This window comes from Trachypithecus francoisi, unplaced genomic scaffold (assembly GCF_009764315.1).
Source record: "Trachypithecus francoisi isolate TF-2019V2 unplaced genomic scaffold, Tfra_2.0 Lachesis_group11, whole genome shotgun sequence".
NCBI lineage: Eukaryota > Metazoa > Chordata > Mammalia > Primates > Cercopithecidae > Trachypithecus > Trachypithecus francoisi.
This window is the reverse complement of record NW_022681456.1, coordinates 54,783,812-54,795,760: the sequence shown is the minus strand read 5'-3', so window position 1 is coordinate 54,795,760 and position 11,949 is coordinate 54,783,812.

Genomic DNA, 11,949 nt, shown 5'->3' with positions numbered 1-11,949 from the left:
CTGGTCTTTCCAAATTGTCTGCAAATAGCTGATATACTCATAAGCAAATACGTTTACTGGGTAAAATAAAATAAAACAAAACAAAACTTCTCCCAACACAACTGCTTAAACAAACTGTTCTTATTGTGAGTAAGCTAATGTTGAACTAATAGACAAAATAACCCAAACATTTTTTTGTTTGTTTTGAGATAGAGTCTCGCTCTGTCGCCCAGGCTGGAGTGCAGCCTCAGATTACTGCCACCTCTACCTCCCTGGTAGATCACTGGCACGATCTCAGATTACTGCCACCTCTACCTCCCTGGTTCAACCAATTCCCCTGCCTCAGCCTCCCAAGTAGCTGGGATTACAGGAGCATGCCACCACCCCCGGCTAATTTTTTGTGTGTTTTTAGTAAAGACTGGTTTCACCATGTTGGCCAGACTGGTCTCAAACTCCTGACAGGCAATCCGCCGGCCTCAGCCTCCCAAAGTACTGGGATTACCGGCTTGAGCCACCGCGTCCGACCACCCGAACACTTTTATCTTCCCTCTGTAGAATTATATGTTATTGCTGGTCCAGGAAAATGTTATAAAGTTTATCAGCAACCGTAAAAGGAGAACATTATTCATAGAAAGCTGTTATGAGAAGAAAAGATACAGTAAGAATCAAAACTTTTTAGCTGAAGCAACATTCCCAAAACATGACAACCATGAATCAGAGGAAGACTGACACACAACATCAACATAAATTAAACTCAATTGAATCAATTGTTAGAGATAAGACACACCACAATGAAGCAGAAGTTCAAACTAATGAATTTTAAGTAGAAATTCTGAAAGTAGAAGTGGAAAATACATTATTTACCAGATTAATTGAAGAAAAATAAAAAGTCACATCTGAAGTAAATATTAAAATAAGAAATGGCCATGGGAGAATAAACATGTTTAGTGTACAGTGATAGATAGAGACAATACATGCAAAAACAACAAAAATAAAATTTCAAAATGTAGATTAAAACATGAATAAAAAAATAAAGATCGAGAAGGCAGGCATGGGAGATCTAACATACCTACAATTGGAATTGGAATATGTAAAAATAAAACAAAATAGTGCAGAAAAACTAAACGTTTTCAAATGTCCTGAAATTAAAAGAGACCTAATCTTTCCACTAAAAAGGTCCATCTTTGTAATCAGAAAAATTAACCCAGAAGGGTCAAGTCCGACACATATCACAGTAGAATTTTTAGAAAATTTGTGCTTCTAGACAAGAAAATGAACAAACATAACAACAACAAACACTAAGACAAACCAAATCACCTTTTAAAGAAAAAAAAATGGCATTAGAATTTCCAACAGAAAACTACAAACTGTGTGGACCAATATTTTTAAGTTACTGGGAAAAAGTAGTCTAAGCCAAGCATTTTCTTTTGGATAAATTAATTTTTGAGTATCAGCGCTAATAAAAACTGACTTAAATGTTAAAAAATACAGAAACTATTTTACTAGAGGAATAAGTAAACATAGGAGACAAAGAGAAAATAACAAATACAATGGTTAACATGTTCTCACAAGTGGGAGCTGAACAGTAAGAACACATGGACACAGGGAGGAAACAACACACACTGGGGCCTGTTGTTGGGGTCGGGGGAGGAAGAGCATCAGGATACATAGCTAATGCGTGTGGGGTTTAATACCTAGGTGATGGGTTGATCTGTGTAGCAAACCAGCATGGCACATGTTTACCTATGTAAAAAACATGTGCATCCTGCATCCTGCACATGTATCCCATAACTTAAAGTATAATAAAATTTTTCAAAATACAGAAGCTTTTTTACTTATGACCCAACCTGAAATATTTACTGGTGGACAAGCATCATCCCACCAACACATGATTGGATAAATTTCAAAAAAAATTTTTTTTAGGGAAAAATTCCAATAGAAACACCTAGAAATAAAGCCACATTACTAAAAATGAGCCTAACTAGTGAAAATTTTCTGAATATCACTCACAACAGAAGGAATGAGGAAAGCTTGAAGAAATGGCTAATTCTGAGTCTGGAGAGGTATGAGTATGAGATATTCTAAGCCAGAGTATAAGAAGTATGAGATATTCTGAGCCAGAAAGTAGGGAACATATCAAATATTAATGTACACAAAAGCTAGTTGTGTGAAGAAAATTTAACCAAATTTGGAACAAGTTTAGCTTAAAAGAAGGACAGTAATATTGTAATTGGTATGTATTAAGTATTTAAATATGGACTTTGTGGGGTGTGTGTGCATGTGTGTGTGTGTGAGACAGAGAGAGAGAGAGAGACAGTGAGAGAGAGAGAAGAATCATATTCTAACATTCCCCAGGCAGAGATCACCAAAAGCTACTAAAACCATAAGACCATTAGGTGAAATGACATTGTGAAAAGATATTCAACAGGTACAAAAGTGTAACCCAAAATATGTATTGCAAAAGAGAGAACAGTCCTTTACAATAGAGACATTTGTCAATCATGACCTTTAAGTCACTAAGCTTAGCATCACTAATAATGGAGCAAGCTGATATATGTTGCCTATTGTGACATTTTTCTGAGGTATATATGATCAACTATGAAGTATTTATTCCAAGAATGCTTAATTTAAATCTGATCAAGTCTGCAGGCATATAATATCCAGTTTATAGGAAACACAGGGCAATTTATTATTATACTACATTAATTGGAACCAAGAAGTGTGACTATTATGATATTTACAACTTACATTTAAATAATACAAGTATGTATAGGCAAGACAGAAATCACAATTTTGGTTTAGTTATTGAATCTAGGTAAAGGGTAAATAGGTGTTTCTGTATTATTTTTACAACTTTAAATGTTTTTTACACTAAAAAGTTATGGGAGGAACTCAGGTTCAAATTCCTTATAAAACATTGAAACTCAGGTTCAAATTGCTTAACCAAAAATTGTAAGGAAAATCCCACACACAAAAAAAAATACAATACTTGGAAACATTTTGGTAAGTTTTAAGATTTCACACACAAAGATATATTTAAGGATATAGACAAAACAATAATACACAAAGAAGAAAAATTAGTTTATCCGAATTTTTAACATTTGATGCAAAGTGGCAGTAGTGTCACATTTTCTAAGAAAGATGTTACTTGGAATTTAACATGTAATACCAGTCATTGTGTAGTTCAACTACAGTGTCATGGTAAATTTTAAAAAATTATATAAACGACTTGAAGAGAAAAAATCCAAGAGATGCTGCAAGATAAAAATAAAAGCAAGTGATCAAATAACATTGCAAGTTTTGTTGTCATAAAAAATTTACAAGAGTAAGAGTGAGGTTGGAGTGGATGAGAGATCAGTAAATCAGAGTGTGCTAAAATTCTTATGACAGGTAGAAGCAGCAGATATTATTTTTAAAATAAGGTAAAATGAAGGAATAATACAAAAAAGGTGATACAAATGGAAATAATGAATTAGGGAAAAAATTCAAATAAATCAATGATTATAAAAAGCATCATTGGAGTAACTCAAAAATTAAAGGCAAGTAACAGCAGATTGCATTAAGAAAAGAAAAAGTTCTGGATGTCTAGATGACAGCAAGGAATACATTCAATTCATAAGGAATCAATGAATTGAAAGTAAAAGAAATATAGAATAAAATACCATGTAAATGCCAATCAAAGAAGGATAGGATGAGTAGGGATGGATAGGTACACTACATAATGATGAAAATACACCAAGATATTATATAAATTATAAACATGTAAGAAATGTGAAGTTGGCCGGGCGCGGTGGCTCAAGCCTGTAATCCCAGCACTTTGGGAGGCCGAGACGGGCGGATCACGAGGTCAGGAGATCGAGACCATCCTGGCTAACATGGTGAAACCCCGTCTCTACTAAAAATACAAAAACTAGCTGGGCGAGGTGGCGGGCGCCTATAGTCCCAGCTACTCGGGAGGCTGGGGCAGGAGAATGGCGTAAACCCGGGAGGCGGAGCTTGCAGTGAGCTGAGATCTGGCCACTGCACTCCAGTCCGGGCGACAGAGCGAGACTCCGCCTCAAAAAAAAAAAAAAAAAAAAAAAAGAAATGTAAAGTTTCATATAAAGTAAATATTACTGATACATCTAAAGAAATAATTTGAGTATTTTACCATCATACTTTAAGATTTCAGTATCACTCTCAATTATTGATAGATTATGAGGAAAAGACAAAAATATAGAAGAGCTACCACCTAATAACACAATTAAGTCTTGATCTCATTGAGGGAGAAGTATATATACATACTTCCATGTTTATATATACACACATACCTATATATATGTGTGTATAGAGGTGTGTGTGTATATACATATATATACAGAGAATAGCGTTTATTTAAACACTCATTAAATATTAAACATTAGTAAAAACATACCGAATACTAGGCCTTAAAAAACGCCATATGAATTCAGAAAATTTTTCAAAAAATGCAAAATAAAAAGACTGTGATTTCACCTTATTGGCAATTATGATAGAAGTTCCTAGTGAAAATATAAAGTAAAATTTTCACATTTTGGAGATTAAAAAGAGAATATATTGATAATTAATTCTTCAAAAAGGAACTTGTAGAAATTAAACAACCCTGAAACTGAATAAAAATGAAAACATTATTTATAAACTTACAGGCTAGATTAAATATAATTGTTCTGCACTTTCCATTATGGTAGTCACCATCTACTCAAGTCTATTTGATTTAAATTTAAACTACTAAACTTGTAAGTGCTCAATGCCACATGTGAAAAAGCAATCTATGAACTGGGGAAAAATTATTGAAAAAGTATATGTGATACATATTTTAATATAGACTACAGTACTCCTACAACTCAATAACAAAAGAACCAGTCTAGTTACAATAGAAAAAGTTCTGAACAGACATTTTAGAAAAGAGTATACACAAATGCTCAATTAGTACATTAAAAATATTCAATATCATTAATCATTTGGGAAATGTAAATTAAACTACAGAGAGATACTACTATAAACTAGAATGGTTTAAAGAGACTGGCGATCACAAATGTTGGAAAGAATGAAAAAAATTGGAACTCTCCCAGAGCAAGATGGCCGAATAGGAACAGCTCCAGTCTCCAGCTCCCAGTGCGAGCCACACAGAAGACGGATGATTTCTGCAGTTTCAACTGAGGTACCGGATTCATCTCACTGGGGAGTGCCTGACAATGGGTGCTGGTCAGCTGGTGCAGCCCGACCAGGGAGAGCTGAAGCAGGGTGAGGCATCGCCTCACCTGGGAAGCACAAGGGGGAAGGGAATCCCTTTTCCTAGCCAGGGGAACTGAGACACACAACACCTGGAAAATCGGGTAACTCCCACCCTAATACTGTGCTTTACCAAGGGTCTTAGCAAACAGCACACCAGGAGGTTATATCCCACACCTGGCCGGGAGGGTCCCATGCCCTGGGAGCCTCCCTCATTGCTAGTACAGCAGTCTGTGATCTAACTGGAAGGCAGCAGCGAGGCTGGGGGAGGGGCATCCACCATTGCTGAGGCTTAGGTAGGTAAACAAAGCCGCTGGGAAGCTCGAACTGGGTGAAGCCCACAGCAGCTCAAGGAGGCCTGCCTGTCGCTGTAGACTCCACCTCTGGGGACAGCGCACAGCTAAACAAAAAGTAGCAAAAAGCTCTGCAGATGCAAATGACCCTGTCTGACAGCTCTGAAGAGAGCAGTGGATCTCCCAACATAGAGGTTGAGATCTAAGAATGGACAGACTGCCTGCTCAAGTGGGTCCCTGACCCCTAAGTAGCCTAACTGGGAGACATCCCCCACTAGGTGCAGACTGACACCCCACACCTCACACGCTGGGTACATCCCTGAGAGGAAGCTTCCAGAGCAAGAATCAGACAGGATCACTCGCTGTTTAGCAATATTCTATCTTCTGCAGCCTCCGCTGCTGATACCCAGGCAAACAGGGTCTGGAGTGGACCTCAAGCAATCACCAACAGACCTACAGCTGAGGGTCCTGACTGTTAGAAGGAAAACTAACAAATAGAAAGGACACCAACACCAAAACCCCATCAGTACGTCACCATCATCAAAGACCAAAGGCAGATAAAACCACAAAGATGGGGAAAAAGCAGGGCAGAAAAGCTGGAAATTCAAAAAATCAGAGTGCATCTCCCCCTCCAAAGGAACGCAGCTCATCGCCAGCAATGGATCAAAGCTGGACGGAGAACGACTTTGACGAGTTGAGAGAAGAAGGCTTCAGTCCATCAAACTTCTCAGAACTAAAGGAGGAATTACGTACCCAGCGCAAAGAAACTAAAAATCTTGAAAAAAGAATGGAAGAATGGATAACTAGAATAACCAATGCAGAGAAGGCCATAAAAGAACTGACAGAGATAAAAACCATGACACGAGAAATATGTGACAAATGCACAAGCTTCAGTAACCGACTCCATCAACTGGAAGAAAGAGTATCAGCGATTGTGGATCAAATAAATGAAATGAAGCGAGAAGAGAAGTCTAAAGAAAAAAGAGGAAAAAGAAATGAACAAAGCCTTCAAGAAGTATGGGATTATGTGAAACGACCAAATCTACATCTGATTGGGGTGCCTGAAAGTGAGGGGGAAAATGGAACCAAGTTGGAAAACACTCTGCAGGATATCATCCAGGAGAACTTCCCCAACGTAGCAAGGCAGGCCAACATTCAAATTCAGGAAATACAGACAATGCCACAAAGATACTCCTCGAGAAGAGCAACTCCAAGACACATAATTGTCAGATTCACCAAAGCTGAAATGAAGGAAAAACTGTTAAGGGCAGCCAGAGAGAAAGGTCGGGTTACCCACAAAGGGAAGCCCATCAGACTAACAGCAGATCTCTTGGCAGAAACTCTCCAAGCCAGAAGAGAGTGGGGGCCAATATTCAACATTCTTAAAGAAAAAAATTTTCAACCCAGAATTTCATATCCAGCCAAACTAAGTTTCATAAGTGAAGGAGAAATAAAATCCTTTACAGACAAGCAAATGCTTAGAATTTTGTCACCACCAGGCCTACCCTACAAGAGACCCTGAAGGAAGCCCTAAACATGGAAAGAAACAACCGGTACCAGCCATTGCAAAAACATGCCAAAATGTAAAGACCATCGATGTTAGGAAGAAACTGCATCAACTAATGAGCAAAATAACCAGCTAATATCACAGTGACAGGATCAACTTCACACATAACAATATTAACCTTAAATGTAAGTGGACTAAATGGTCCAATTAAAAGACACAGACTGGCAAATTGGATAAAGAGTGAAGCCCATCAGTTTGCTGTATTCAGGAGACCCATCTCACATACAGAGACACACATAGGCTCAAAATAAAGGGATGGAGGAAGAGCTACCAAGCAAATGGAGAACAAATAAAAGCAGGAGTTGCAATCCTAGTCTCTGATAAAACAGACTTTAAATCATCAAAGATCAAAAGAGACAAAGAAGGCCATTACATAATGGTAAAGGGATCAATTCAACAGGAAGAGCTAACTATCCTAAATATATATGCACCCAATGCAAGAGCACCCAGATTCATAAAGCAAGTCCTTAGAGACTTACAAAGAGACTTAGACTCCCATACAATAATAATGGGTGACTTCAACACCCCACTGTCAACATTAGACAGATCAACAAGACAGAAAGTTAACAAGGATATCCAGGAATTGAACTCAACTCTGCACCAAGCGGACCTAATAGACATCTACAGAACTCTCCACCCCAAAGCAACAGAATATACATTCTTCTCAGTACCACATCGCACTTATTCCAAAATTGACCACATAATTGGAAGTAAAGCACTCCTCAGCAAATGTACAAGAACAGAAATTATAACAAACTGTCTCTCAGACCACAGTGCAATCAAACTAGAATTCAAGACTAAGAAACTCAGTCAAAACCGCTCAAGTACATGGAAACTGAACAACCTGCTCCTGAATGACTACTGGGTACATAACGAAATGAACGCAGAAATAAAGATGTTCTTTGAAACCAATGAGAACAAAGATATAACATACCAGAACCTCTGGGACACATTTAAAGCAGTGTGTAGAGGGAAATTTATAGCACTAAATGCCCACAAGAGAAAGCTGGAAAGATCTGAAATTGACACTCTAACATCACAATTAAAAGAACTAGAGAAGCAAGAGCAAACACATTCAAAAGCTAGGAGAAGGCAAGAAATAGCAAAGATCAGAGCAGAACTGAAGGAGATAGAGACAAAAAACCCTCCAAAAAATCAATGAATCCAGGAGTTGGTTTTTTGAAAAGATCAACAAAATTGACAGACCGCTAGCAAGACTAATAAAGAAGAAAAGAGAGAAGAATCAAATAGACGCAATAAAAAATGATAAAGGGGATATCACCACGGACCCCACAGAAATACAAACTACCATCAGAAAATACTATAAACACCTCTATGCAAATAAATTAGAAAATCTAGAAGAAATGGATAATTTCTGGACACTTACACTCTCCCAAGACTAAACCAGGAAGAAGTTGAATCCCTGAATAGACTAAGAGCAGGCTCTGAAATTGAGGCAATAATTAATAGACTACCAAGCGAAAAAAGTCCAGGACCAGATGGATTCACAGCTGAATTCTACCAGAGGTACAAGGAGGAGCTGGTACCATTCCTTCTGAAACTATTCCAGTCAATAGAAAAAGAGGGAATCCTCCCTAATTCATTTTATGAGGCCAACATCATCTTGATACCAAAGCCTGGCAGAGACACAACAAAAAAAGAAAATTTTAGACCAATATCCCTGATGAACCTCAATGCAAAAATCCTCAATAAAATACTGGCAAACCGAATCCAGCAGCACATCAAAAAGCTTATCCACCATGATCAAGTGGGCTTCATCCCTGGGATGCAAGGTTGACTCAACATACACAAATCAATAAGCGTAATCCAGCATATAAACACAACCAAAGACAAAAACCACATGATTATCTCAATAGATGCAGAAAAGACCTTTGACAAAATTCAACAGCACTTCATGCTTAAAATTCTCAGTAAATTCGGTATTGATGGAACGTATTTCAAAATAATAAGAGCTATTTATGACAGACCCACAGCCAATATCATACTGAATGTGCAAAACCTGGAAGCATTCCCTTTTAAAACTGGCACAGGACAGGGATGCCCTCTCTCACCACTCCTATTCAACATAGTGTTGGAAATTCTGGCTAGGGCAATCAGGCAAGAGAAAGAAATCAAGGGTATTCAGTTAGGAAAAGAAGAAGTCAAATTGTCCCTGTATGCAGATGACATGATTGTGTATTTAGAAAACCCCATCATCTCAGCCCAAAATCTCCTTAAGCTGATAAGAAACTTCAGCAAAGTCTCAAGATACAAAATTGATGTGAAAAAATCACAAGCGTTCTTATACACCAGTGACAGACAAACAGAGAACTAAATCATGAATGAATTTCCATTCACAATTGCTTCAAAGAGAATAAAATACCTAGGAATCCAACTTAACAAAAGATGTAAAGAACTTCTTCAAGGATAACTACAAACCACTGCTCAGTGAAATAAAAGAGGACACAAACAAATGGAAGAACATACCATGCTCATGGATAGGAAGAATCAATATCGTGAAAATGGCTACACTGCCCAAGGTAATTTGTAGATTCAGTGCCATCCCCATCAAGCTACTAATGACTTTCGTCACAGAATTGGAAAAAACTGTTTTAAAGTTCACATGGAACCAAAAAAGAGCCCAATTGCCAAGACAACCCAAAGTGAAAAGAACAAAGCTGGAGGCATCATGCTACCTGACTTCAAACTATACTACAAGGCTACAGTAACCAAAACAGCATGGTACTGGTACCAAAACAGAGATATAGACCAATGGAACAGAACAGAGTCCTCAGAAATAATACTACACATCTATAGCCATCTGATCTTTGATAAGCCTGACAAAAACAAGAAATGGGGAAAGGATTCCCTATTTAATAAATGGTGCTGGGAAAATTGGCTAGCCATAAGTAGAAAGCTGAAACTGGATCCTTTCCTTATTCCTTATATGAAAATTAATTCAAGATGGACTAGAGACTTAAATGGTAGACCTAATACCATAAAAACCCTAGAAGAAAACCTAGGTAATACCTTTCAGGACATAGGCATGGACAAAGACTTTATGTCTAAAGCACCAAAAGCAATGGCAACAAAAGCCAAAATTGACAAATGGGATCTAGTTAAACTAAAGAGCTTCTGCACAGCAAAAGAAACTACCATCAGAGTGAACAGGCAACCTATAGAATGGGAGAAAATTTTTGCAAACTACTCATCTGAAAAAGGGCTAACATCCAGAACCTATAAAGAACTCAAACAAATTTACCAGAAAAAAACAAACAACCCCATCAAAAAGTGGGCAAAGGATATGAAGAGACACTTCTCAAAAGAAGACATTCGTACAGCCAACAGACACATGAAAAAATGCTCATCATCACTGGCCATCAGAGAAATGCAAATCACAACCACAATGAGATACCATCTCACACCAGTTAGAATGGCAATCATTAAGAAATCGGGAAACAACAGGTGCTGGAGAGGATGTGAAGACATAGGAACACTTTTACACTGTTGGTGGGACTGTAAACTAGTTCAACCATTGTGGAAAACAGTGTGACGATTCCTCAAGGATGTAGAACTAGAAATACCATTTGACCCAGCCATCCCCTTACTGGGTATATACCCAAAGGATTATAAATCATGCTGCTATAACGACACATGCACACGTATGTTTATTGCGGCACTATTCACAATAGCAAAGACTTGGAATCAACCCAAATGTCCATCAGTGACAGACTGGATTAAGAAACTGTGGCACATATACACTATGGAATACTATGCAACCATAAAAAAGGATGAGTTTGTGTCCTTTGTTGGGACATGGATGCAGCTGGAAACCATCATTCTCAGCAAACTATCACAAGAACAGAAAATCAAACACCACATGTTCTCACTCATAGGTGGGAATTGAACAATGAGATCACTTGGACTCAGGAAGGGGAACATCTCACACTCGGGCCTATTATGGGGTGGGGGGAGGATGGCATTGGGAGTTATACCTGATGTAAATGACAAGTTGAAGGGTGCTGATGAGTTGATGGGTGCAGCACACCAACATGGCACAAGTATACATATGTAACAAACCTGCACGTTGTGCACATGTACCATAGAACTTAAAGTATAATAAAAAAAAAATTGGAACTCTCATATACGGCTGGTATGAATTACACATTAGAATATACTTTTACCGTTTCTTCTAAAGACACATGGACACTTACCACATGACCCAGCAATCTCACTCTGAGGTTTACACCAAGAGAAATGAAAATATATGTGAAGTCAAAGATGTATACATGAATGTTAATAAAGACTTTTTCATAATGACCATAAGCTGTAACCCAAATGCCTATCAACAAATAAAAGCATAAACAAGGGGCTGGGCGCGGTGACTCAAGCCTGTAATCCCAGCACTTTGGGAGGCCGAGACGGGCGGATCACAAGGTCAGGAAATCGAGACTATCCTGGCTAACCCGGTGAAACCTCATTTCTACTAAAAATACAAAAAAAAAAAAAAAAAAACAACTAGCCAGGTGAGGTGGCGGGAGCCTGTAGTCCCAGCTACTCAGGAGGCTGAGGCAGGAGAATGGCGGGAACCCGGGAGGCAGAGCTTGCAATGAGCTGAGATCCGGCCACTGCACTCCAGCCTGGGTGACAGAGCGAGACTCCGTCTCAAAAAAAAAAAAAAAAAAAAAAAAAAAAAGCATAAACAAATTGTAGCATAAACCTACACAACAAACAACTGCTTACTCACAACAAAAGCATTATGCTAAGTAAAAGAAGGCAAAAACAAACCAAAGAAATTCATGTACTGTGTAATTCCACTTAAATAAAATTCAAATAAAGGAAAAATGAACAATCAATAGT